At 40.0% G+C, this 25,283-nt stretch overlaps 1 long non-coding RNA gene across 1 annotated transcript in view; it reads left to right on the top strand.

The window, feature by feature from the left end:
• LOC100894874 (uncharacterized) overlaps window positions 1–18,304 on the top strand; it is a 129,277-nt gene extending 110,973 nt beyond the window's left edge. The window contains exons 4-5 of the long non-coding RNA XR_008481234.2: window positions 13,744–13,984; window positions 17,587–18,304. This is a non-coding gene — a long non-coding RNA (uncharacterized LOC100894874). The remainder of the gene's footprint in view (window positions 1–13,743; window positions 13,985–17,586) is intronic.
• Window positions 18,305–25,283: the final 6,979 nt, after the last annotated feature.

The raw sequence follows: 25,283 nt of genomic DNA, 5'->3' as shown, positions 1-25,283 counted from the left end.
GCATGATATCAAAGCAAGGTAAAAGCCCAGATCAGGGTTAAGTTCTAACAGAATATATTCTACCATTTAATGGGAATAGCTGCAAGGAATTTGTGACCATTTTATCCCACCACAGGAGAGGAAGGGACAAAAGAAGAGTGGAGAAGGAAAGTACTTACTGATTACCACCTATGCACCTACCATACATCTTTCAATTATAATATCTAGCATATGTCGAGGGCTTTCTCTGTGCCTATCACATGGTATGCACTCAATTAAAGGTATTAACAGTTTTATTTTAAAAAATGAGTTGACCACCATCTTTGCAAACTTTATTAACTTATATGACTCAGTGATTGTAGTACCAAGGACTTATGCATGAATCTAATTTTTGTTTCTTTTTTTAAGTGGTATCAAACCAAGAGTGCAAGTGTCTAGGTAATTACTTCTGGGATTAGCAAGAGTCAACGCCTCACAGTTTACTGGAGTATTGCATCTTCTTCCTTAAACTTGGAGGTCCTGCACTTCAGTTTGTCAGTGTTCTTGGTTCAGGTAGTTACTCTGAGCTCTGGAGCTGACTTTGCATTCTCTTGGTGTGTAGTGCTCATCTCTCTGGAGCTGACTTTGCATTCTCTTGGTGTGTAGTGCTCATCTGTCTGGGATGTGTTTTTATCAGCAGCTTTGCAACCTCTCCCCTTCTAAGGGTAACTCTGAGGTGTGTGAGGTCGTCTGTGAGCCTCTGCTAACAAGGTATCTCTTGAACTGGATGCTTTCTAATGCAGAGTGGGATTCTCTGTACACACATGATACCACTAACTTCTCTGTAAAGTAAATGTGACCTTCAGCTTTATCTGAGATACTTTGATATTCTTTCCTCCCAAGCTTGTAAACATAGACCTCATGTTCTATTCTATATGCACCTGCAGTAGTCATAACACGAGACTGTGACATGTGCTCCCTAAAATATCAATCATATCTCAGAACTGAATTCTCTGTACTAGAAATTTTAGAGAAATCACATAGGTGCAAAATTTAGTCAGAATTTTGCCTGAGGAGACAGATGATTGAAATTAAATGTTTGGAAGAGAGCGAGAGCCAGATTTGTAATCATAAAATAAATTAAATATACCACTTAATTCTTTAAAACAGTGTTTCCTTAGGCTGTTGAGGCTGATTCTATCGAGAGCCTGCTACTATAGCCTTGATGTACAAAAAATTGTTGATGAATGGAAATTCCTATACAAGTTATTCCTGACCACAAGGAAAAGGATTTTTTAGTTTAAATGAGTATTTCCTAAAGTGGTTGCACATCAGAATTATCTGAGATTTAAAAAAAGATTATAATCTTCTAACGCTTTGGCTTTGAGATATAAATTTCATACAATAAAAAAGTTTTAGATCATGGCATTTAGCTGGCAAGTTTGGATTATTCTATACAATCACATTACCACTACCCCAAAATAAAATAAAAATACATTTTTTTCACTCCAGAAGGTTAGAATATGCTTCTTTCCATTCAATTACCTTCTCTCCCAGAGACCACAACTTTCTGACTTCCATCACCATAAGTTATTATAGCTTGTTCCCATATAGTGTGTACTATATTAGATATGGCTTCTTTTATTCAACATAATGTTGATGAAATAAAATTTTATTGTCATGAATATTTTATTTTTTATTGCCGAATAGTATTCTCCTGCATGAATACACCATCAATTTCTTTGCCTATTTTCTCGTTGTTGGATATGTGGATTATTTCCATTGGAACCTATTTTTCCTATGTTTTTTGTGAATATTCTCGTACAAGTCTTTTTGTAGACATAATCCCTCATTTCTTTTGGGTAAATATTTGTGGAAATTGCTGGATCTTGAGGCAGACATAAATTGTTTAATTTTATAAGAAATTGACAAAAAATTATACCATTTTATACTCCAACTAGACATGTGTTTCTTGAGTAATTTTTAAAAATTAAAGATATCCACCCTCATATGCTACTTAGACACACAGACTATTATTAGCACTATGGTCTTTTTTGAAATTACCAATTAAATATTCACTTGCATAGACTATAAATACACAAAATTCTATCCACAAATGGTCTATGCGGGCAAATATTTAACTGGTCATTTCAACGAAGTTCCTGATGCTAATAATAAGCAATTGTATTTGTATGACTGTGTATTTCTCACATTCCAACCTTTTTTATTGAGATATAATTCACATACTATAAAATTCACCCTTCAAGTGTTAAATACAGTGGTTTTCAGCATATTGCCATAGAACAGAATCTAATTCAAGATGTTTCCATCATCCCGAAAGGAAACCTTGTGCTCATTGAGAATCACTTTGCATTCTCCTTTTCCCCAAGTCCGTGGCAGCTACTAATCTATTTTATGTCTTTGTGGATTTGCCAATCTCGGACATTTCTTATAAATATAATCATATAATATGTGGCCTTTGGTGTCCAGCTTTTTTCACTTAGCATAATGGTTTCAAGTTTTATCCATGTTGTAGGATGTATCAGTACTTCATTCTTCTGTATGACTGAATAACATTTCATTGTATGAATACCTCAATATTGTTTATCCATTCGTCGATTGATAGACATTAAGGTTGTTTCTGCTTTTTGGCTATTATTAATCTTTTGAGGCATTTCCAGACATTCCTCCATAGCAGCTGTGCCATTTTGCATTCCCACCAGAAGTATGTGAGGGTTCCAATTTCTCCACATCATTGTCAACACTTATCATCTGTCTTTCTCAGTACAGCCATCCTAGTGAGTGCAAAGTGGTATCTCATTGTGGTTTTAATTTGCATTCCTCTAATGACTAATGATGCTGAGCATCTTTTCATGTGCTTATTGGCCATTTGTATATATAACTATACAAATTCTTTGCCCTGTTTTAAAAAGGGGTTGTCTTTTTATGATTGATCTGTAAGAATTCTCTGTATATTCTGGATAAAAGTCCCTTCCCAATATATATTTTGCAAATATTTTCTCCCAATCTGTGGATTCCTTTTTCACTTTTTGATGGTATCCTTTGAAGCACAAACAGTTTGGTGAAGCCATGTTTATCTATTTTTATCTTTTGTTGTTTGTACATTTGTTGTCATATCTTAAAAAGAAATCTACATCTAAATCTAATCTGCAGTCATAAGATTTATGTTTAAGGTTTCTTCTATGAGTTTCAGCTTATATATTTAGGTTTTTCATCCATTTTGAGTTTATTTTTGAATATGAAGTGAGGTAGGGATCCAGTTTCATTCTTTTCCACATGGATATTCAGTTGTCTCAGTACCCTTTGTTGAAAAGATGATTCTTTCCCCATTAATTGTCTTAGTATTCTTGTGAAAAATTATTGACTATACATATAGTTGTTTTTTATTTCTAAGTTCTACTCTATTTATATATGTATATTATATATATATGTCTATTATTGTTCTAGTACTGCATAGTCTCGATTACTGTAGCTTTATAGTAAGTTTTGAAATTGAGAAATGTGAATCCTTCAACTTTGTTTTTTTTTCAAGATTGTTTAATTATTAATTGATTTCATTATTCTGGGTCCTTTGCATTTTCATAAGAGTTTTACAATTGGTTTGTTAATATTTTGTTAAAAAAAAGCCAGCTCTGTTTTTGATAGAGATGGCATTGAATTTGTAGACTAATTTAGAGAGTATTGTCATCGAGGGAAACATAAGTCTTTCAATCCATGAACACAGATACTTTTCATTTATTTATGTCTTTTTTATTTTCTATCAATGATGCTTTGTCGTTTTCAGTGTACAAGTCATGCACTTCTTTTATTAAATTCATTCCTAATTATGTTATTATTTTTGTTGCTATCATTGATTGAATTGTTTTTGGATTGTTCATTGCTACTATTTAGAAAGACAGTTGCATTACTATATTGATCGTTTATCACACAGCGTTGCATTCATGGGATCATTTCTACTTGTTCATGATGTATAATCCTTTTTCCATGTCAAAAAATCCTGTTTGCTAGGATTTCATTGAAAATGTTTGCATATATAATCATAATAAATACTAATCTGCAGTTTGTTTTGTCATGAGGGTTTGTCTAGTTTAGTATCAGGGTAACACAGCCTCATAGAATGAGTTGAGAAGTATTATCTGCTCTTTTGTTTTTGGAAGATTGATGTTAATTCTTCTTCAAGTTTTGAATAGAATTCACCAGTGAAACTACTGCTTTTCTTTTCTTTCTTTTTTTTTTTTTGAGACGGGAGTTTCGCTCTTGTTACCCAGGCTGGAGTGCAATGGCGCAATCTCGGCTCACCGCTACCTCTGCCTCCTGGGTTCAGGCAATTCTCCTGCCTCAGCCTCCTGAGTAGCTGGGATTACAGGCGCGTGCCACAACGCCCAGCTAATTTTTTTTTGTATTTTTAGTAGAGACGGGGTTTCACCATGTTGACCAGGATGGTCTCGATCTCTTGACCTCGTGATCCACCCGCCTCGGCCTCCCAAAGTGCTGGGATTACAGGCTTGAGCCACCGCGCCCGGCTGCTACTGCTTTTCTTTGGAGGGAGTTCAATCTCTTTGTTTTAGGTGTATTCAAATTTTCTATGTATTTTTAAGTTGGTTTTGGTAGTGTGGTTCTTTCTAGGAATTTGTTCATTTCATTTAGATTTTCTCATTTATCGGCATATAATTCTTTCCACTTCTGTAAGGTGTATTAATGTCCTCTCTTGCATTCTTGATTTTAGTAACATGAACCTTACTTCTTTCTTGGTTATTCTAAATAAAAATTTGTCAATTTTGTTGAACTTCTCAAAGAACCAACTTTTGGTTTTGTTGATTTCCTATGATTTTTTTTTAATGTTCCATTTCATTTATTTCGAATTTAATCATTGTCTTCCTTCTTCTTGCTTTGGGTTTAGTTTACTTTTTTCTAGTTTCTGATGGTGGAAGATTAGATTATTGATTTATTTCTTTTTTTTTGAATATAGGCATTTCTAGATAGTTTTCCCAAAAGCACTATTTTAACAGCATTTTAAGTTTTGATATGTTGTAGTTTCATTTTCATTCACCTTGAAGTGCTTTCTAATTTCTTTTGTATCGGTCCTTTGAATGATTGGTCATTAGGTAGTTTGTTCTTCAGTTTCCATGTATTTATACATTTTCAACATTTCCTTCAGTTACTGATTTCTAATTCTATTCCATTGTGGTTAAGAACATACTTGTAAAGTTTCAATTCTTCTTAATTTATTGAGACTTTTTGGGCCTAGCATATAGTCTATTCTGAATTATATGTGCGTTTGAAAAGAATGTGTATTTTGCTCTTTTGTATTCTGTTAGGTCTAGTTGCTATCTAGTGCTGTTCAAACCTTCCATTTTCTTGCTGATCTGTCTAGCTGTTCTATGCATTGTTGAAAAGGAGATATTGAAGTCTTCAGTTATTATTATTGAATCATCTGTTTCTTCCTTCCATTGTGTCAGTTTTTGCTTCATGTTTTTTGGGACTCTGTTGTTAGTTGCATATATAATTGTTATATATATACACATACATATTTATACACACACATATATACATATATATATGACAGACTCTCGCTGTATCACCCAGGCTGGAGTACAATGGCATCATTTTGGTTCACTGTAACCTCCATCTTCCAGGTTCGAGCGATTCTCATGTCTCAGTCTCTCTAGTAGCTAGGATTACAGACATGTACCAGCACACCTGGCTAATTTTTGTAGTTTTAGTAGAGATGGGCCATGTTGACCAAGCTGGTTTCAAACTCCTGACCTCAAGTGATCAACCTACCTCAGCCTCCGAAAGTGTTGGGATTACAGGCATGAGCCACTGCACCTGACCAAATTGTTATTTACCTTTAGTGGCTTAATTCTTTTACCATAAGAAAATGTTTTCTTCTGTCTCTAGTAATAATTTTTGTCATAAAATCTGTTTTTTCCTGTATAGCCAGTTTAGCCCTTTTTTAGTTACTGTTTGAATATTATACCATTTTCCCTTATTTTCTTTCCACCTGTTTGTGTTTTTGAATCTAAAGTGTCTATCTTATAAAAAGCATATAGTTGGATCACATGAACAAAATCCATTCTCCCAGTCTGTGCCTTTTGATTAGAATATTTAATCAACCTACAGCTAATGTACTGATTGAGAAGGTAGTATTGATGTGAGTCCTTTAGTCATTTGTTTTCTATTTTGTCTTTTTATATCTGCTTTTTAACTAAGCACTTTTTTTGTATTGAACTTTTTTTAGCATAACATTTTTATTCCTAAGTCATTTCTTTCACTAAATTTGTGTGAAGGTATAGGCATGCACGGAATTACAATAAGCAACAAATAGCAATCTAGTTTAGATTAATATAAAATTAATTTTAATCATTTACAAAAACTTTGTTCCTATATAACTGCATTTCTTTCTCTCACCTTTTTGCTATTATTCTTGTACAAATTATATTTTTATAAAGTTTATGTCCCCATTAACATGGTTTTACCATTATTGTTCTATGCATTTATCTTTAAAATATTAATAAGATGGGGAAAGAAAAAGGTTTACATTAAAAAAATATACATGTGATGGCTTTTATATTTACCTTTGTAATTAATTTTACTGGTGTCTTTTATTTCTTCATATGGATTTAAGTTGTTGTCTAGTGTTCTTTCATTTTACCTGTAAAGATTTATATTAGTATATTTTGCAGGACAGATCTACTTCTGGTCACCAATTCTTTCAGTTTTGTTTATCTAGAAATGTCTTAATTTCTCCTTTATATTTGAAGAATAGCTTTGCTGAGTATAGAATTTTTGGCTTGCCACCTTGAAACATTTTGAATACACCATCATACTGCTTCCTGGATTCTGTGGTTTCTAATGAGGAATCAACTATTAATCTTACTGAGGATATCTTGTTGGGATTAACCATTTTCTCTTGTTGGTTTTGAGATCATTTTATAAGGTTTTGTTTTTGATAGTTTGAGGATGATGTGTTAGGTGTGGATTTCTTTGAGTTTATCCTACTTTGAGTTCACTGAAATTCTTGGATGTGTGCATTAATATTTTTAATTAAATTTGAAAAATTCATCAGTTTTTAAAATATTTTTTCTGTTCCTTTTTCTCTTTTCTCTCTATCTAAAGTTTCTATTGTTTATATAATACTTTACTAGAATGTGTCCCACAGGTCTCTTAGGTTCTGTTTTTTAAAAAAATTCCTTTTCCTTTTGGCTCCTCAGAATAGATAGTTTTAATTGGCTTATCTTCAGATCCACTGATTTTTTTCTATGTGTGATCAGATTTTTCTGTGAAAAGTTTCTAAGGAATTTGAAATTTTAGTTATTGTAAACTTCAAGCTCCAGATTTCCTGTTTGGCTTTGTTTTGTAATTTCTTTTTTCTTTTTTTTGAGATGGACTCTCACTCTGTCATCCAGGATGGAGTGCAGTGGCACAATCTCAGCTTGCTGCAACCTCTGCCTCCCAGGTTCAAGCAATTCTCCTGCCTCAGCCTTCTGAGTAACTGGTACTACAGGCATGCACCGCCATCCCTGGCTAATTATAATTTCTGTCTGTATAGATATTTTTTATTTGTTAACAAATTAAAAAGAGGTAAAGAAAACAACACTGTTCTATTGGTTTTCTTTGTCTATGATTTCTTTTAGTTTTTAAAGCATATTTAAGACAGTTAATATCTAAAGTTAAAGGTCTGTGCTTTGTCAGGGACTGTTTTATTTTATCTTGTAAATAGACAATACTTTCTTGTTTCTTTGCATGCTTTGTAATTTTTTGCTAATAACTGGACATTTTAAATATGATAATGTGGTAACTATAGATCAGTTTTCTTTCTTTCAAGGCTGTAATTGTTGTTTATCGTTACTATTGCTGCTTTTTTATTGACTTTTCATGAACTAATTCTATAAAATCTGTCTTTGTTGTGCATGGCCGCTGAAATCTCTGCTCTATTTCTTTAGTGGTCAGCTAATGGTTAGACAGATTTTCTTAAATGTCTGAAACAAGTAAGCCTACAGGTTATACCAAGAAGCTCTTTGTGCACATTGGGGCACATTTTTAATGCTTCAGCAGATAGTGCACAACTTTGCCTTCTTATCCTTTGCTTCTTACATGTGTGGAGATTCAAGATTACTTAGAGGCGGGAGTTTAAGACCTCCTCAGATTTTCCTGGTCATAAACACATCACTATGCATACATAGCTGTCTAGATTTCTAAGAACATGTTGGACCTTTACAAAGCCCCACGGGAATCTGATTCTCTAGCTTTTCCTTTTACCCAACTACTATCAATCACCACTTCAGGCAGCTGTAATATTAAGCAATTGCCACTAACTGTTTCCAGCATATACTCCAATATGAAAGGCTGTTTGCACTGAGTTAGCTCTGAGTCTGGTCAAATAAAGATAAACTTTGATTTTCCAGGGACATGAGAATGGGGAATTTAGAGGAACTTTAACCCCATTATGCCCTCTCCAGGGGCTTTTCAGATGCTGGTTTTCACCATGACTGTGGGGCGGTTGGTTTTCAAGGCTGCCATGGATCTAGGGGGAGGCAAATGAGTGTAGAACAAATTAGAACGCCACACCACCCTGTTCTTACTGAGCTTGAGAACTTTATCTAGAATAAACACTCTCTAAATTGTTGTAAGATTTGAAAAAAATTTTTACAGTTCTGAAAAAGTTTATTTGGGATGTTTTTTTGTCAGTATTCTCTGTTTTTCTGGAGGAGAGGATTTTGAGAGGTCCTTACAGCATCGTTTCTGTGATGTCACTCTTCATTCATCTACCTTTTAAACCTAATCACAGAAGTACATGGGCTTTGGTATTGGAAGTCCTGAAAAAGAATTCTAACTTAGTTATTTATTAGCTGGTGACCTTAAAAAAGTTTCTCAACCTCTCAGAATTTTTCTCCTGTCAAATGAAGTTCCACTGTAGGATGTGTGAGCATATTAAATGACACACAGCATTGCAACATAAACTCTAAGAGGTTTGCACATACAAGATATATTTTTTTCTGTAATCTGCACTTCAGGGTGCATTGATCTTTTCTTTTTCTGCACCTCAAGACCAGGAGTATCTGATTTCTTCCTTTTGACACCCATAGACCCCAATTAGCCCTTCTCTTTTTGTCCTCTTTTATGAATAGACTTTAAGGTGGCCTCATGGTTCCTGCCTCCTAATATTATGCCTTTGTTTAAGTCTCAATTATTGAATGTAGGTGGGGCCTATGACTTGCTTCTCATCAATACCATATGAAAAAGTGATGACACTTCACTCCCGTGATGTTACATTGTCTAAAACTCCATCTTGCTTGTAGGCTTTTTTATGTTTTTGAAATTTAAAATTTTATTTTATTTAGCTTTACTGAGGTATAATTCACAAAATACGTCAGAGGTGTTTGAAAACCAAAGTAACTCCACGTTGAATAGGAGCTAAGAAAAATGAGGCTGAGACCTACGGGGCTGCATTCCCAGCTGGTTAAGGCATTCTAATTCACAGAATGAGATAGGATAGGAGGTCGGCATAAGATACAGGTCATAAAGACCTTGCTGATAAAACAGGTTGTAAGAAAAAAGCTGGCCAAGACCCACCAAAGCCAAGATGGCCACAAAAGTCACCTCTGGTCGTCCTCACTGCTACACTCCCACCAGTGCCATGACAGTTTACAAATGTCTTGGCAATGTCAGGAAGCTACCCTATATGGCCTAAAAAGTGGAGGCATAAATAATCCACCCCTTGTGTAGCATATCATCCAAAAATAACCATAAAAATGGGCAACCAGCAGCCCTCAGGGCTGCTCTGTGTATGGGGTAGTTGTTCTTTTATTCCTTTACTTTCTTAATAAATTTGCTTTTGCTTTTTACTGTGGACTCTCCCTGAATTCTTTTGTGCGTCAGATCCAAGAACCCTCTCTTGAGGTCTGGATCCAGACCCCTTTCCTGCAACAATTAGTCTTGTCTTTTTCCTCCTTTGCTGGTTTTGGGGAAGGAAGCTTCTGTGCAATTCAACAGGGCCTGTGGAGAGGGACACAAGGCAAGGAACTCCTCTGGGAGCTGAGGGTGGCCTTGGGCCAACAGTCCTGTTTTATGGCTGCAAGGAAATGAATTCTGCCAACAACTTGAGTGAATTTGGAAGTCAATGACTTTTATAGGAACCTCTGAGGCCAGACAGAACAAGAATAAATATCCCCATTTAGAAAAAATGGTTTCATGATGGTAAGGTTTGTCTGATCCCTGCTTCTCCAATGTGAAGAAAGCATCAGGGAACTAAGGAATCTGGGTTGTCTTCTTGCTGGTGAAAGAGTAAGAAGAGACTATTTTGCCCCTCACAGGCAAACACAAAGCTCCCCCAGCCCCTCCTGCAATTGGACAGCAGGTCCTCTGAAACCTAGCCCCTGGAGAGTTCCTGATGCAAGGCCTGTAGCTAGATTCCTGCAAGGCCTGGCTGTCGGAAGTACCAAGAGGCCCTGTTTCCCCATCATTTATTTCCCCCAGTGCCAGGGAACATGTGGTCCAAGCTGGATGTGGAGAAGGTTGGTGCACCGCCACCCCCCCTCCCCCCGCAACAAGGGCTGCATCACTACACCTGTCCAGTGGAGATGGGGCCGATTCCTTCCCTGTCTGGTGCGTGACTGCCTCTGGTTCTCAAAACCATGTACCTCTGGGAAGGCCAGCTGTACTCCAGCAAATGACAAACACTCCCTGAAGGTGGGAGAGAGTAACGAATTTGAGGAGCCACTTTCCCAGCTGTCCCCATCTCAGCTTGGCTGCCATGGGCTATCCTGCCTGCATTTCCACACTCGGAGGCAGCTGCCACACAATGACACAGCTTCAGGTGGAGGACTGGCCTCATCCCACAGCAGGTGCCATTCAATGCCTTCCCTGCACTCCCTGGATCCCATTAGCAGGCAAATTAGTGTGGAAGCTGGAACAACTGTATGTCAGTTTGCCACCATCTGGAGAGGCCCCCTCAGGGCTGTTGATTGCGGTGAACGAAGGGGATACTGTGTGTCAGCCTTGAGCATTCTCAGAGCTTTGGAGCCAGCACAGGTCCTATCATGCTTTTATTATGCCTTAACTGCAAGCATCAAGCCCACCCTGGACTTAAGGGACAGCCTCAACTTTCTTATTATTCTGTTTCAAAGTCTATGAATCTGCATGATTTCATTTTTCTAGTGAGAGCATCTATAGCTTTCATTATAGTTTCTAACAGTTACTGAGTTTTTTTTTTCCAGATACTGTTCTAAGCACTTTCCATACATTTATGCCTTTCAATCCTTATGATAACCCCTTTGAGGTGTGTATCATTACTACATCCATCTTACCAGGAGAAAACTGAGAGCTGGAAACAGTAAGTAACTTGTTTAAGGTCACACATTGAGAAAGTGGGAGAGCAAGATCTCAAACTCAGATTGCACCACACAAGAGTCTGCAACCCAAAAATGGCTGCAACATCTTGTTTGAATGAACCCATTTGGAAAATAACATTACCTCCCTCTTCCTTGTAGCGCAAGACAAGGTTATTCATAAGGTGATTGTGTCTATTTTCACTCGCTAGTGTGGTACACGATGTGATCCTTTCAAATGACTTGCTCTAGGACCCATTTCTGCATGTTTAGTTTCTTTTCCTCTTTCCCTTCCTTTCTTCCTTCTTTTTTCCTCACCCTCCTTTTTTCCCTCTGTCCCTCCCTCCCTCCCTCCCCCCTCCCTCCATCCCTCCATCCCTCCCTCCCCTCCTCCCTCCCTCCCTTCCTTCCTTCCTATGTTTAGTGTAGCAACTGAAAGTATATAGCTTGATGAAATTTTTCATACATAAACATACATGTAATCACTACTCAGATCATAGTATTAAACAGAGATCAGCAAACTTTTTCTGTCAAGGGACAGATGATAAGTAATGTAGGTTTTGCAGACCATATGGCCTCTGTTGTAACACTCAACTCTGTCATGGCAGTGCAATCCAGCGTCCACAGAGCATATGTAAATGAATGTGCGTGGCTACGGTCTAATAAAACTTTATTTACAAAATCAGGTGGTATCAGGTTTGGCTCATGACCATAGATGTTGCTGTGCCTTGATAAGGACTATTTCCAACACCTCAGAATGTCATACCCAGTACTAACCCACCTCACCTATCCAGAAATAACCACTACCGTGACATTTAGCACAATATGCAGTGTTTGTTTTTCCAGTTCTTGGACTTCATGTAAATAAAATCATATGACACATATTCCTTTGCATTTTTTTCACTCAGTAACACGTGTATGATATTCATGTGTGTTATTGCTGCATATATTAGTAGAAAAATACGTTGTTGCATATAGCGGTAAAAATATAAATATAATTATCAATTATATTTATTGTTGCTTTGCATGATTTTGTTGTATGACTATACTACAGTTTATTTTTCTGTTCTCCTGTTGATAGAAGTTTGTACTCTATTTCAAACTCTTTGGGGTATCATATACACTCCAGGGGGTGAAAAAAATTACTCAGAGCCTTTTGAGGAACTTGTACAAAGATAGAAAAATTGTGAATAATATCTTGATTGGTCCCCATGCTAATTAATTAATTAATTGCTCTGCTACATCCTTTGAGAATATACACTTGAATATATTCAGGGTTCAAGGCAGCTTAAGTTAAGGGGTGCTTCTACTTTCTCAAACTCTGGTTTGAAAAGGGTAAGGACACATTTTTCAGGGACTATTTAATGAGTGCCTTCTGGATACAAGGCAGTGAACCTGGAATCCAAAGGCCTGGCTCTCTCACACGGGAGATCTGAGCCTTTGGCTGTGAGAAGTAGCCTCTCAGCCTCTTTTTTTCAAATGTGGAGGACAGTATATGTGAGAATAAAAATGTTTGTGAACTGCAAATTGCCATTCACACATAAAGTGGTATTATCATTACATAAAAATATACAAATAGTGCTCCCTGTCTTCAAGGAGTATCCGGTATAGTAAATAACGACCACAAAGCATAGTGTGTGATCATGTTGTCTGACAGATACTGACAGGGCTTCATGCTTGGACCAGACCCAGAGCAACGGGGTGCTGAAAATGCCTTAGCTGCCAGATAGAGCCTCATGGCTTGCTGATGGATGTGAGGCAAAGGAATCAGAGATAATTCCAGGAGTTTTCTGCCAGAGTCATAAAACTGATAGAGTTGCCATTGATTGGGCTTGGAAAGAAAGAAAGAAGCAAGTTTTGCATTTTACTGGGAGAATGGACAGGATTTTCCTATGAGGAGGAGCTGGGAAATTACAAATGGGAAGTGCATCTCAAATAAAGGGGAGCTGGGGGGACTTCTGGGAGGACCGACTGGTTAAATAAAGGGGAGCTGGGGGGACTTCTGGGAGGACCGACTGGTTAAATAAAGGGGAGCTGGGGGGACTTCTGGGAGGACTGACTGGTTAAATAAAGGGGAGCTGGGGGGACTTCTGGGAGGACTGACGGGCTAAAGCTGAAGATGTAGTGAAATAAAACAAACTGTGTGATAAACGGCGTCCGGCCGGAGAACGTGACGTTCGTCCAGTGTGCACATGAAGACAATGGAAAGTCTTGTAATAACACAACTTTACAGCCTTAAGAATCAATCCATGAAACCCTAAAAACTTCTAATTGAATCTCTCCTACAGGCCAATTGCTCAGTAGCGTATTCTGTGAGAGGCATCCAACAGTATTTATAAAATTAGAAGCAAGTAGTTGCTGCTGTGTTGATTCTCATCTGTTCCATCACAAGCCACACAAGCAACCGTATTTGGGGTCTTATTTGTGATTGCAGGAACTGAAGTGGAGAGACGCGTGATGCTATCCTCAGAATTACAGAAACAGACATTTTCTCCAAGTTATTCAGGAATCAAGGGTGTCCAGGGAAGGCCAACCATAGAGAACATTCAAAGCAAAGTGAAACATAAACCATTATGCCAGAAGACCTGGATGTGTTCTTATCCAAGCTGCTCAATCATTCAGTTATTCTGGGCAAGTTACCCACTGAGCTCACCGCCTTCATCTGCAAAATGAAGGTGATTGTCCCTTCCCGACCTTCCTTCCAGGGCTGTAATAAAAGTATAATAAGATGCTGTAAGTCAAACACCTTGCACGCTGCGATGCACTAATCAAAGTCTCTTTGTCAGTACAATGAATTAGGGCGGCAAACTTGTTCCGTTTCTCATCCCTGCTCATTTTCCACAGATCCAGCCATGCCAACTTTTCAGACTCTTGTTAAAAATCTGTGGCTTGTAATTCTTCAGGATACTGCTAGGATGAGGCTGAGAAAGACAGAGCAAAGAGGGGGGATCTCAAGGGCTCACTTTAGAGGGAGGCACTGTTAGATGGACCTAGATGGGATGGTAGCATTTTTTTCTGCAGACAGGACATTGCAGTGGAGAATCTGAAGTTCTCATCGAAGAGCCCCAAGTGGTCCTAGAGCACTTTCACCTTTCAAGCTCTTTGCCAATCATTGCTACTTCTCCCAAGCTCTCTGTGAGGCAAGGAAACTTTAGGAGGCTGGCTTCGACATTTTGAAAATGGAACAATGATTCTCTTTTTTCTTTTCTTCTTTTTTTTGACAGCCTGCTACCCCTCAGGCAGGCTCATAGCAGCCCTAAATGCCAAAAGACACCCGCACAGCTGTCCTGGCCTCAGTGGCTCGCTGGCTCCATTTTGGAAGAGGCCCTGGGGCAGAGCAGAGCTTTTTCATTGTCTTCTCTGTTGGGCTTCCCTAGCCATTGAGGAAGAACCTGCTCTTGGAAGAAGACAAAGCTGCCTGTGGCAATGTGTGCATAGTAATTATCATACTTTTAAATAAATCACCTGATGCCTCATAATTAAAAAGAAATCTACCAAAACATTACAAAAAATAGTGGTTTATGGGAAGAGGCAATTGTGTAATAAATTGTTCAGAAGCTGAAATTTGATCTCAGATGACACTGAGTTCAAATCTCAGTTCTGTTAATTATGGAACAGAAGCAAACTTGGACCAATCACTGCAAGTTCCAAGCCTCATTTCCCTAATCTATGAAGTGGAGCCAGTAATACTCAGCATGTAAGATTATTGTATGGCTCACATAACACATATAAAATGCTTCCAGTCACTGTGCGTAGAGGCTTAACGCCTGTAATCCCAGCACTTTGGGAGACCGAGGTGGGTGGATCACCTCACGTCAGGAGTTCAAGACCAGCCTGACCAACATGGTGAAACCCCGTCTCTACTAAAAATACAAAAAATCAGCTGGGTGTAGTGGTGGGCACCTGTAATCCCAGCTACTTGGGGAGGCTGAGGCACGAGAATCACTTGAACCCAGGAGGCACAGATTGCAGTGAGCTGAGATCATGCCACTGCACTCTGGCCTGGGAGACAGTGCGAGACTCTGTCTCAAAAAAAAATTGCTTCCAGTCTTTCTTGGTGCATGGCACACTATCAAGAGATAGTATTTTGATAATGAAAAATAAACGTGCTCACGTTCATGTCCCACAAAAGTTAGCTAAAGTGAGAGTGTGGGTAGACTTAAATTATGCTAGAAAATTATGGTCATCAATTATGGTAGCTTGTCGTGTACCTGATAGGTTCACACCTTCTTGTATCCATGCCCTTGGATCGTTCCCTCCCACACAGATGCTGGGTTTGGCCATGTGACTTGCTCTGGCCAATGGGACGAGAGCAAACATGATGCAAACCAAGACTTGAAAAGTCCAAGTGTATTAGCACATGTTCTCTCTGGTGGCCCCTGGACCCCTATTGAGAAGCTATGTGAACCACATGCCAGGGCTAGACTGCTGGAGGATAAGACACATAGGGAGAAGAGCTGGGCCAGCTCAGCAAGGGTTATACCAGCAGAGCCCAGCCCAAACTGCCAACTCGCAGAATCCCAAGCTAAATAAATGGTTGTTGTATTCAGCAAGTTTTTGGTGGCTTATTATGCAGCCATAGATAATTAATGCTCCAATTCTCCAGCATCTGAGAAAGGACTAGGTTGGTCTTCCCTTGGTCTAGGAGCCCAACAAGCCCTTGTGTCCAGAGGAGAATTTTATTGGCCCAGCAACCTGAACTTTAATGGGACATGGAAGAATTTGTCAAAGACCTTTAGTAGAAATCTTTGTCTGTGCTTAGTAAACTTCCCAGTTTACAGTCTGAGTAATCATACATGTCTTATGAAGTATTATGTAGGTTGGCTCATCAGCTCCAGCTTGCAGCAGAAATCCTTGTTGCAATAATTGATTAGCACTGAGCTGGGTGTAATCAATAAAGCACCACTCATAGGAGATCATCATTTCAGCCTTCATTAGAGGTGGCTTGGTTGTTACACAGAGGCTATTTAGAGGCAGTAAATGAATTCAATTTGCTTTTTTTATTTCCAGCCTAGAAAGTTGGACTTGGTCCTTTTTTATTCCCAGAGTTAAGAAAGAGATTTTTAAGATTAATTACACGAGACTGAATTTATCCATTTATTTTTTATTTTTATTTTTGTTTTTTTGAGACAGAGTTTTACTCTTGTTACCCAGGCTGGAGTGCAATGGTGCGATCTCGGCTCATCGTAACCTTCGCCTCCTGGGTTCAGGCAATTCTCCTGCCTCGGGCTCCTGAGTAACTGGAATTACAGGCACGCGCCACCATGCCCAGCTAATTTTTTGTATTTTTAGTAGAGACGGGGTTTCACCATGTTGACCAGGATGGTCTCGATCTCTTGACCTCGTGATCCACCCACCTCGGCCTCCCAAAGTGCTGGGATTACAGGAGTGAGTCACCGCGCCCGGCCTGAATTTATCCATTTAAAGGTGATCTTGGGGAAACTGAAAGAGCAGTGAGGCCAAGAGGAACTGGAGAATGAGATGGAACTGGGTCACCTCTGGTGGTACTCAGGGGTTGGCAGCCAGGACTCCTTACCTGGCAGCTGAAGTCCTCATCTGCCCTGGACCATTTTCTGAGCATTGTGACCAATACCATTGCTATAAAAGAGGAGGAAAACCTGTGCATGCACCAAGCCCAGTCAATGCTCTTTCTTGCCCAGGCTGGCAAGAGACTAGGAGCAACGATCTTTATCTTTGTAGGGTTAACAAGCAGCACCAGTAACAACCATCATCAGCTGCTAAAGAGGTTCCGTGAATTAGACATTTTATGAGTATTATCTCTAATTGTTACAAAACAGTAGGTGTTATCATTCCCCATTTCAAAGGAAGACCTGTGCCCAGAAATGTTAAACAACTCATTCCAGGTTACAAAACCAGTTGAGATTCAAACCCAGGAAGACCATGCCCCTTCCACTGCACCTCATTGTGTCTTCAGAAAACCCAAGCAGGACTAGCAATGTCTCCAAAAGTCCTGAGGTCCAGCTCCTGCCCCTGGAGAAGGCTAGATCAAGATTATAAAGATAATCCATACTTCTGTGAATATGATAAGCAGAGAAAATCCATATGTTCATAGAGAATATTACAGGCCCTCCATTTTCTAAAGCTGGAGGTTTTCTTCTGTTCTATTAGCCTAAGTGTCTAAGTCCATTTTCTCCAATTCTGCTTTCACTGGGGATGAAAACCCCATTTACCTTGGCTGCAGTGGGAAACTGAGAAGATGGCAACTTAGGCAGTAGAACCTGGAAGCTGAGCAGTGGTTCTCCTTCTTGTTTTTGAGATGGAGTCTCGCTCTGTCGCCTGGGCTGGAGTACAGTGGTGTGATCTCGGCTCACTGCAGCCTTCACCTCCTGTCTTCAAGCAATTTTCATGACTTAGCCTCCTGAGTAGCTGGGACTACAGGCACCAGACTGGTCTTGAACTCCTGATCTCAGGTGATCTGCCTACCTCAGCCTCCCAAAGTGCTGGAATTATAGGTGTGAGCTGCCATGCCCGGCTGCGCCCAGTTGGCTCTCCTTCTTTAAAGCATCCTCTCATCATTCATTCATTCATTCATTCTACAAGCATCTATTATCTAACATGTTTGTATCTAATGTTGTTTCTAGTCTTCACCTGCTTGTTATCTAAAAGGCTCAACTCATTTTATAGTCTGTAAAACGTGTATAATAAAAGGGACTCCAGCTGAGCCCAAAAATAATTAAAAACTCGGGAACTCCCACATGTAACTGAGGGCCAAGCCAGTCATACCTGGAGTAGGTGAGATTTGTGGTTCTTAAAAGAGATGGAGACAATAGCTGCGAGGATTCTGTACAGTGTCGGTGTAGACAGCAAGTGTTCAGTGAAGGACAACCGTCAGTATATTGTTACATAGTCAGACTACTGAAACCAACTCAGAATCGATTCATCAAGTTTTGAGAATTTTAAAAATTAAATTTGATGCTTTCTATAGGAAAGAGAAAGACCCCAGTGACTTATGATTTGAAGAATGTGGATTTGAATGCCAGCTCTGTCATTTATTAGCTTTCCACCTTTGGGGAATGTTTTTAAACTCCCTGACTCTCAGTGTTTTTATCTCCCCAGTGCAGAAATATTTGCTGAGCATTTCTTATGAATTCAACATTTTTCTAGGTTGTTGAGAATACAAAAATATAAATTAGGATTAGATTTTGACCTAGGACCTAAGGATTATCTTTTTTTTTTTTTAAATTTTAAGAGACAAGGTCTCACTCTGTCACACCAGCTTAAGTGCAGTGGTGTGATCATGGTTCACTATAACCTTACACTCCTGGCTCAACCCATGCTCCTGAGTAGCTGGTACAATAGGCACATGCCACCACGCCCAGCTAAATTTTTTGTAGAGAAAGTGTCTTGCTATGTTTCCCAGGCTAGTTTCAAATTCCTGGCCTCAAGTGACCCTCCCACCTTGGCTTCTTCAAGCACCGGGATGACAGGCCACTATGCTCAGCCTAACCTAGGCATGCTTATAACATGGCTGGGAAACTGAAGGGGAATAGTCAGAGGGGAAGTCCCAGGAGGCAAAAACTTATGGGATGGGGAGATGTTCAGATCAGAAAAAAACAGAGGAGAGAGCTTCATGAATTGTGGGACATCAGCTGAGCCTCAAAGATGAGGCAGGCGTTAGATACAAATGCTCAGAGAAGTGCAGTTTCAACAAAACATGGAGAGGGAACAGTGACCTCCGGCTGGAATCCCTGGTGTGTTCAGGGATATCTGAGAGGACCAGTACAGCCAGGGCAAAGCTTCCCAGCTAGCAGCAGCAGTGAGAAAGACGCACAGGAAGAGCTGGGTCGCGTTAGGAGGGAGGCCTTCAGAGCCCGCGAACTGTATTTTCCCTCTTCTTTTGTTCAGACCACCTTCCATGTGAGGTACCAGAAGTAGCTTTGCTTTGTTTGCTTTGATAAAACCTTCAAAAGGGAAGGCGATGACGAAGTTGTTTCAGGGAGAAATGTTTTCCTTTCTTAGGGGATTAGTCAGAAAACAGCAAAGCTGGCCAAAAGCACGTTGCCCACTGCGTGCATTGCGGGAGGCAATGTCCATGGGAACTCAGAGCCATCCTCAAAGACAGACTTTGGTCTGCAAGAGACAAGCTGAGATTCCTGATTTTCATTTCTGATAACTCCTTTTCTAGATTTATTAAATTTTTAAGGTACTTTCCCCAAGTCTACACTCCCTGAAGATTTTCCAAAGAAATGTCAGTAGCAAAGTGCTTTCTTTTCTTTCAGGTTCTTGTGCCTGCATTCTTTTGGGTGGGCTTCTGTAACTTCATTCTCTTTGTTCGTGTTGGATGGGCCTTTGTTCTGCCTCCTCAAAAACATGCCAGGGGAGAAGAATTGGTCCTGACACATCAGATTCAACACTTCTGAAACACAGATCCCCGGTAGAAATAACCCGAGCACTTTGGCTTCAGTGTGGTATGTGACACTCTGGTGTCAGTGTACGAATGTGTTAGGCAAATTCTCTTGCTTAATAATTCCTTTTATACTTCCTTTCAGCTCTGATGTCCACCAATACACATATAAAAAGTAATTGGCAGCAGAAGGGGCATTTGAGGTATCAGATTAACAGTGATCATGGCTATGAGTCTCCAGGACGAAAGGCCACATTGCCAGCCCTGAATACTCAAAGGACATAGGACACACAAGAGGACAATGAAAGTCAATCAATAGCTATGAGCAAATGAGGTCACTGCCCTGCCTTCCACAAACTTCCCTATCAGTTGGTGAAGAACAAGTTGGTCATAGCTTTAAAAAGCTGAAAAAGAAAAAGAGAAAATATTCAGTCACCTGGACAAAAACTGAGGCCTGAAAACCTGCTCTCCTATTTTTTAACACAAAGATGAGTATAAGCATTGATCCCAAGGAATACTGGGTTCGCAGTTTTAAAAGTGGAGTTTCCTCTTTTGCTAGAATTATGAAAAAAAGTTGTTTATATATGATAGCAGGTTCTCCAGATTCTCTTCTGTCCCTTGTCCTCTCTACACTAGTTTGAAAAGAGGATGAGATGAACAAGCTCAAAGGTGGAGGCAGCCATGGCCCGGGGTCCTCCCGCTGTGTTCCCATGTGTGCCCCTCTTCCATCCCAAAGATAAAATAAAACCTCACATTGCTTCCTGGTGGCTCTGACCAAAGAAGACAGAACAAGCCTCAAATACATGAATTTTGTGCTCTGAATTTTGAGAATTTATTTGAAACAATAGCTACTGGCCAACTTGTGCCATGGTCAGATGGGTACATTTCATTTAATAAATCAAAGGGAATTGGCAAGAGGAAGGCCTGGGTGGCTTTTCAGTGGGTCTCCATACTACTTGTTTGAGGCCTGCATAAAAGCTTCTACTGGATAACGTCATGGGCTGACCCTTTCATATGCAATGACTGTGATAGAAAAAGGACATTTTATTAAAAAAAAAGAGGGAGGGGGAATACTCAGGCGGCCAACAGTTACATTTTCTTCTGCAACAGGCAGATGAGAATAGACTCAGTGGTGTGAGCTAGTTCATTCTGATTCACGAGAGCTGACTGTTGAATTTTGAGGAATTTTGTGAGCCATTGGTAGCTTGAAATTAGTCATGGTGGGACTATTTAAACCACAGAAATCGGCAATTGCTTCGAATTAGGACTCCCCAGCCCCACCCTAGAAAGCTGACTGTTATTTACCAGCACAGCAGTGGGAACAGTCCAGATAACAGTCCTCATTAAGAATTTCCCTGTGCTCCAAGCTCCTTGAGAAGTGCTGAAACAAAGGTTTTGCTCAAGTATTTGTCAAGCCTCAGTTGGGGAAACCCTTTAGCCTTCTCGATGCAAGGGCATTGTTTTTAGTTTCTTTATCACAGTGAAAGGCACATTCAAGACTCCGAGAGAAAGTTATTGGTTAAAAGTTATACACAAGTGCCGTCAACTATAAAGGCAAAGAACACATAGGTAACACTCATACTGCCTCCAGCCCATCTTTTATCTGAATTGTGCTGAGCTCTAGAGAAACAGAACCCTAGACAAACTGTTGGTCACTCAAAGTTTTGAGTTGAAAAGAGAGGGGCTTTATTCACATCCTGTAGCCAAGTCTGTAGAGGGATAAAAATATTTCCCTCCCTTTTTCTTTGCTGTTCCTCCTATTCATGTCTCCCTGTACTCTGTCTGTCTCTCTCTCTGCCTCTCTCTCTTAGTCTCTCTCTCTCTCTCTCTCTCTCCCTCTTTCCCTGGGGTGGAAATCACAGGCCCAGACCCACAGTGAAATATAGTTATAACTCACGTTTGCTTCGTTTAAGATGAAAAAGCCAGGCATTCCTTCTCTATGAAACTATACATATCACAAAGAGTAAGTAGGACCCTTCAATACAAGTGTTTTAATCAAGATATTTGCAGTTTTGCCCATTTTCCCTCAGAATGAATGTAATAAAGATGTTATGTGACATTTATATCAATGTTCCAGGCACTGCTTTGCATATATATATATATGATATGTAGGCATTGGCCTAAATTTCACTCAAAGATACAGCATCTTTGCCTGAGAAAAACTGTTCTTCAATTAAGAAAAATGATTGCATGAAGGTGCTGGGGAGAGCAAGCTCACTTCGGGATTTTCTCCTAGAGTATCCTATATGGCCCTGTTGTGTTCTCTTGGCTTTTGTCATTGAGTTTTCTCTCATTAAAGCAACTTTGGTGGTATCTTAAACAGCACTGCTGTCTGCCGAGTCCACTAATGTGATGTCCTTCACTTCCAAATCCATCTCCTTATCTGCAAAAGCTATTCGCTGGCACCTCCTAAGAGGGTTTGGGAATCATACTAGCAAGTTGCTTTCCTCCTTACCATAGGATGCTCATCTTCCCTCTGAGGCTCTGCTGATAGCCTCATTGTATGTGAGTGTGTGGAAATCCCAGACGTAAAGCTCAGGACACCAGAATCAGAACATTTGCAGCCATTTAGTCACACCCTGCTTCTCTTAGGAAACAGAGGCAGGAGGGTCCATGTCACTGTCTCTGAACTCGGATAAGGCATCTGCAGCTCACCACAGGCCTGTGTTTTCCAGCCTCCCTAGGGTCAGAATTGTGTCCTTTTCCCTCAAAAGCAATGGTCTCTTTGATCAAAGTCTAGAAGATGTCATTGGGCTAGCCACTATCCCTGCACCACAGTCATACACACAGCGACCTCTCTGAGGGGACCTACTTCACTTGAGGACGGGTCCGACTTTTAAAAATGCCTTCCTATTATTGAACGAAATTTCCTGTTTTTTTCTACTTGTGGAGTCTAGTTCTAGCCTTTGAAGTTGTATAGAAGTTTTACAGTCGAACCAGCTTCATACAGTCTTCCCTGCCACGGTCCTGCACTCACAGAACACACCCATTCTGCTCTTAGGCACAGGAAACTGCATTTTAGGTGGTAACCTGTACTAAGCATATAAAGCCTTAATATTAAAACCAAGTAAAAGAAGTGACCTGGGGAAGAGGAGTGCTTTAGAATTCCACAGCCCCCGCCACCCTGACGTACTCTCCCGAGGAACTTAGTTTTCTATAGAGCAGATCACCTGATGTATTGATACTCATGTCGAGGCGTGTTCTGTATTTCTCCCTTGGTTCAGCGAATTGTTCTAGGCCCCTCCTAATCTCTCCTTTTCACTGCCGGCTTGTGTCAAATATTTTATAAATGTTGATTGACAGCAATTTTTCTGTGGTATATAAAACCTAAGACAACTTAAGATCCTGAAAATGGGATAATATCTTTGCTACCAGAAAGTCCAGGATGGAGAGAAGGCATTTGGAGGTGCCATTTGACAGAAGGATTGTGAAGAAGGTGAGGCTTTGGGGAGGATACCAGAGGCTCTCCACAGGTTACTGAGAAGGGTTTTCTGTGATTTGTATAAACCTGCCTCGACACTCCATTGCTTTATGAGCTTAAGAGAATGGACTGCTTTCTCCCATGACATCTTCAGACTTCAAGATACTTTCCAGGTTACTGCAAAGTATATATGTCTTTTTAGTTTTTTTAGGTTGCTTTGCAAATTAAAGTATATTTAGCTCAAGGTAGTTTTGATCAGTCAATTAAGTAGTTAGGATTCTAAATATGATGAGCCTTTAAAAATGTGTAATTCAAAGTCTTGGATCTTTGCAATGTTCACATGGATGTCCTCCTTTCTTTAAGAGGATTCTAAAAGATGAGTGGAGGAACTGAAGGATGTAGAGCTTAGAAAGCTAAATTGCCAAGGGATCAGGGCAGATAGACATTAAAGGAATTCAGAGGAGAGATCGCTTCCATTCAGACTGAGCAGGGAAAACTTCCTGAAGGAGATGGCACATGAGGCATGAAAGGGTAGTTTGAAGTTCAATAGATGAAGAATAATTGTCAAGGCGTTCAGGAGGCAGAAGATGCGAGTGAAAGGGTGTTGTAGGCAGAATCATGGCCCCACAAAGATGTCCATGTGTTGTGCCAAACTCCTATTAAGCTTAATAGGGAAGGCATCAGGTTCAAGAGGCTGAAGAAGAGACCCAGAGCCAGCAAATGGGACGTGGGGTTTCATTAGCAGCTCACATATAGGGGAGAGAGTCCAGTGGCAGTGGACTGGACAGGAAAACCACAACCGTTTGCAAATAGCATGTAGTTTACCCCCTCCCCTTAATGACCTTCACCAGACAACCTCCATTTATCCCGACAGGCAGGGCCTCGATCCCCTGTATGGCCCAAGGTCCACAGGACTGACCAAGGGGGCTCAGATGTTCCCTCACAGATAAGGAATGAATCTCTGGGTTGTCCATGGCCGGATTCTCTAACTCAGAACACACATTCAGGTGAGTCTGCCACGCAGGGTCATTCCCAGAGTATGCTTGAGTTATTGCTCTCAGAGGCATTTACTCTATACCATGTCTGAATCCTAGGAACCTATGACTATGTTACCTTACATGGCAAAAGGGACTTTGTAGATGTGATTAAGGGTCTTGAGGTGGGGACTTTCCTAGATCACTTGGATGAACCCAAGCTTATCACAAGATTTCTTAAAAGCAGAGTTTCTCTTGACTTTGGTCAGAGAGAAATGTGATGATGCAGGAAGACTCAGAGATGCTACATTGCTGGCTTTGAAGATGGAGAAAGGGGACCACTAGCTGAGGAACATGGTGGCTTTAGAAGCCAGAAAAAGCAAATATATAAATTCTCCCTTAGATCTTTCAGAAAGGACACATCCTGTCCACCTATTGACTTCAGTGCAGTGAGACCCACGTTGGACTTCTGACCTACAGAACAATAAGACACTAAATTTATGTTGTTTGAAGTCACTAAGTCCATGGTAATTTGCTGTGGCAGCAGTAGAAAATGCAAACAATTTGCCACTTTAATGGAGTTGTTTTTTCTTGTAAATTTGTTTAAGTTTCTTATAGATGCTGGATATTAGACCTTTGTTGGATGCATAGATAAAAAAAATGTTCTCTCATTCTTGTCTGTTCACTCTGTTGATAGTTTCTTTTGCTGTGCAGAAGATCTTTTATTGTAATTCGATTACATTTGTCTTTTTTTTTTTTTTTTTGAGACGGAGTTTCACTCTTGTTACCCAGGCTGGAGTGCAATGGCATGATCTCGGCTCACCGCAACCTCCGCCTCCTGGGTTCAGGCAATTCTCCTGCCTCAGCCTCCTGAGTAGCTGGGATTACAGGCACACACCACCATGCCCAGCTAATTTTTTTGTATCTTTAGTAGAGACAGGGTTTCACCATTTTGACCAGGATGGTCTTGATCTCATGACCTCATGATCCACCCGCCTCGGCCTCCCAAAGTGCTGGGATTACAGGCTTGAGCCACTGCGCCTGGCCCCATTTGTCATTTTTTACTTTGTTGCAACTGTTTTTGGTGTTTTTATGAAATCTTTGCCCATGTCTATGTCTGAATGATATTACCTAGTTTGTCTTCCAGGGATTTTATAGTTTTGGGTTTCACTTATAAGTCTTTAATCTATCTTCAGTTAATTTTTGTATATGGT

Source organism: Callithrix jacchus, chromosome 5 (assembly GCF_049354715.1).
Source record: "Callithrix jacchus isolate 240 chromosome 5, calJac240_pri, whole genome shotgun sequence".
Taxonomy (NCBI): domain Eukaryota; kingdom Metazoa; phylum Chordata; class Mammalia; order Primates; family Cebidae; genus Callithrix; species Callithrix jacchus.
The sequence above is the reverse complement of the archived record's forward strand: the minus strand, read 5'-3'. Positions and strand labels throughout refer to the sequence as shown.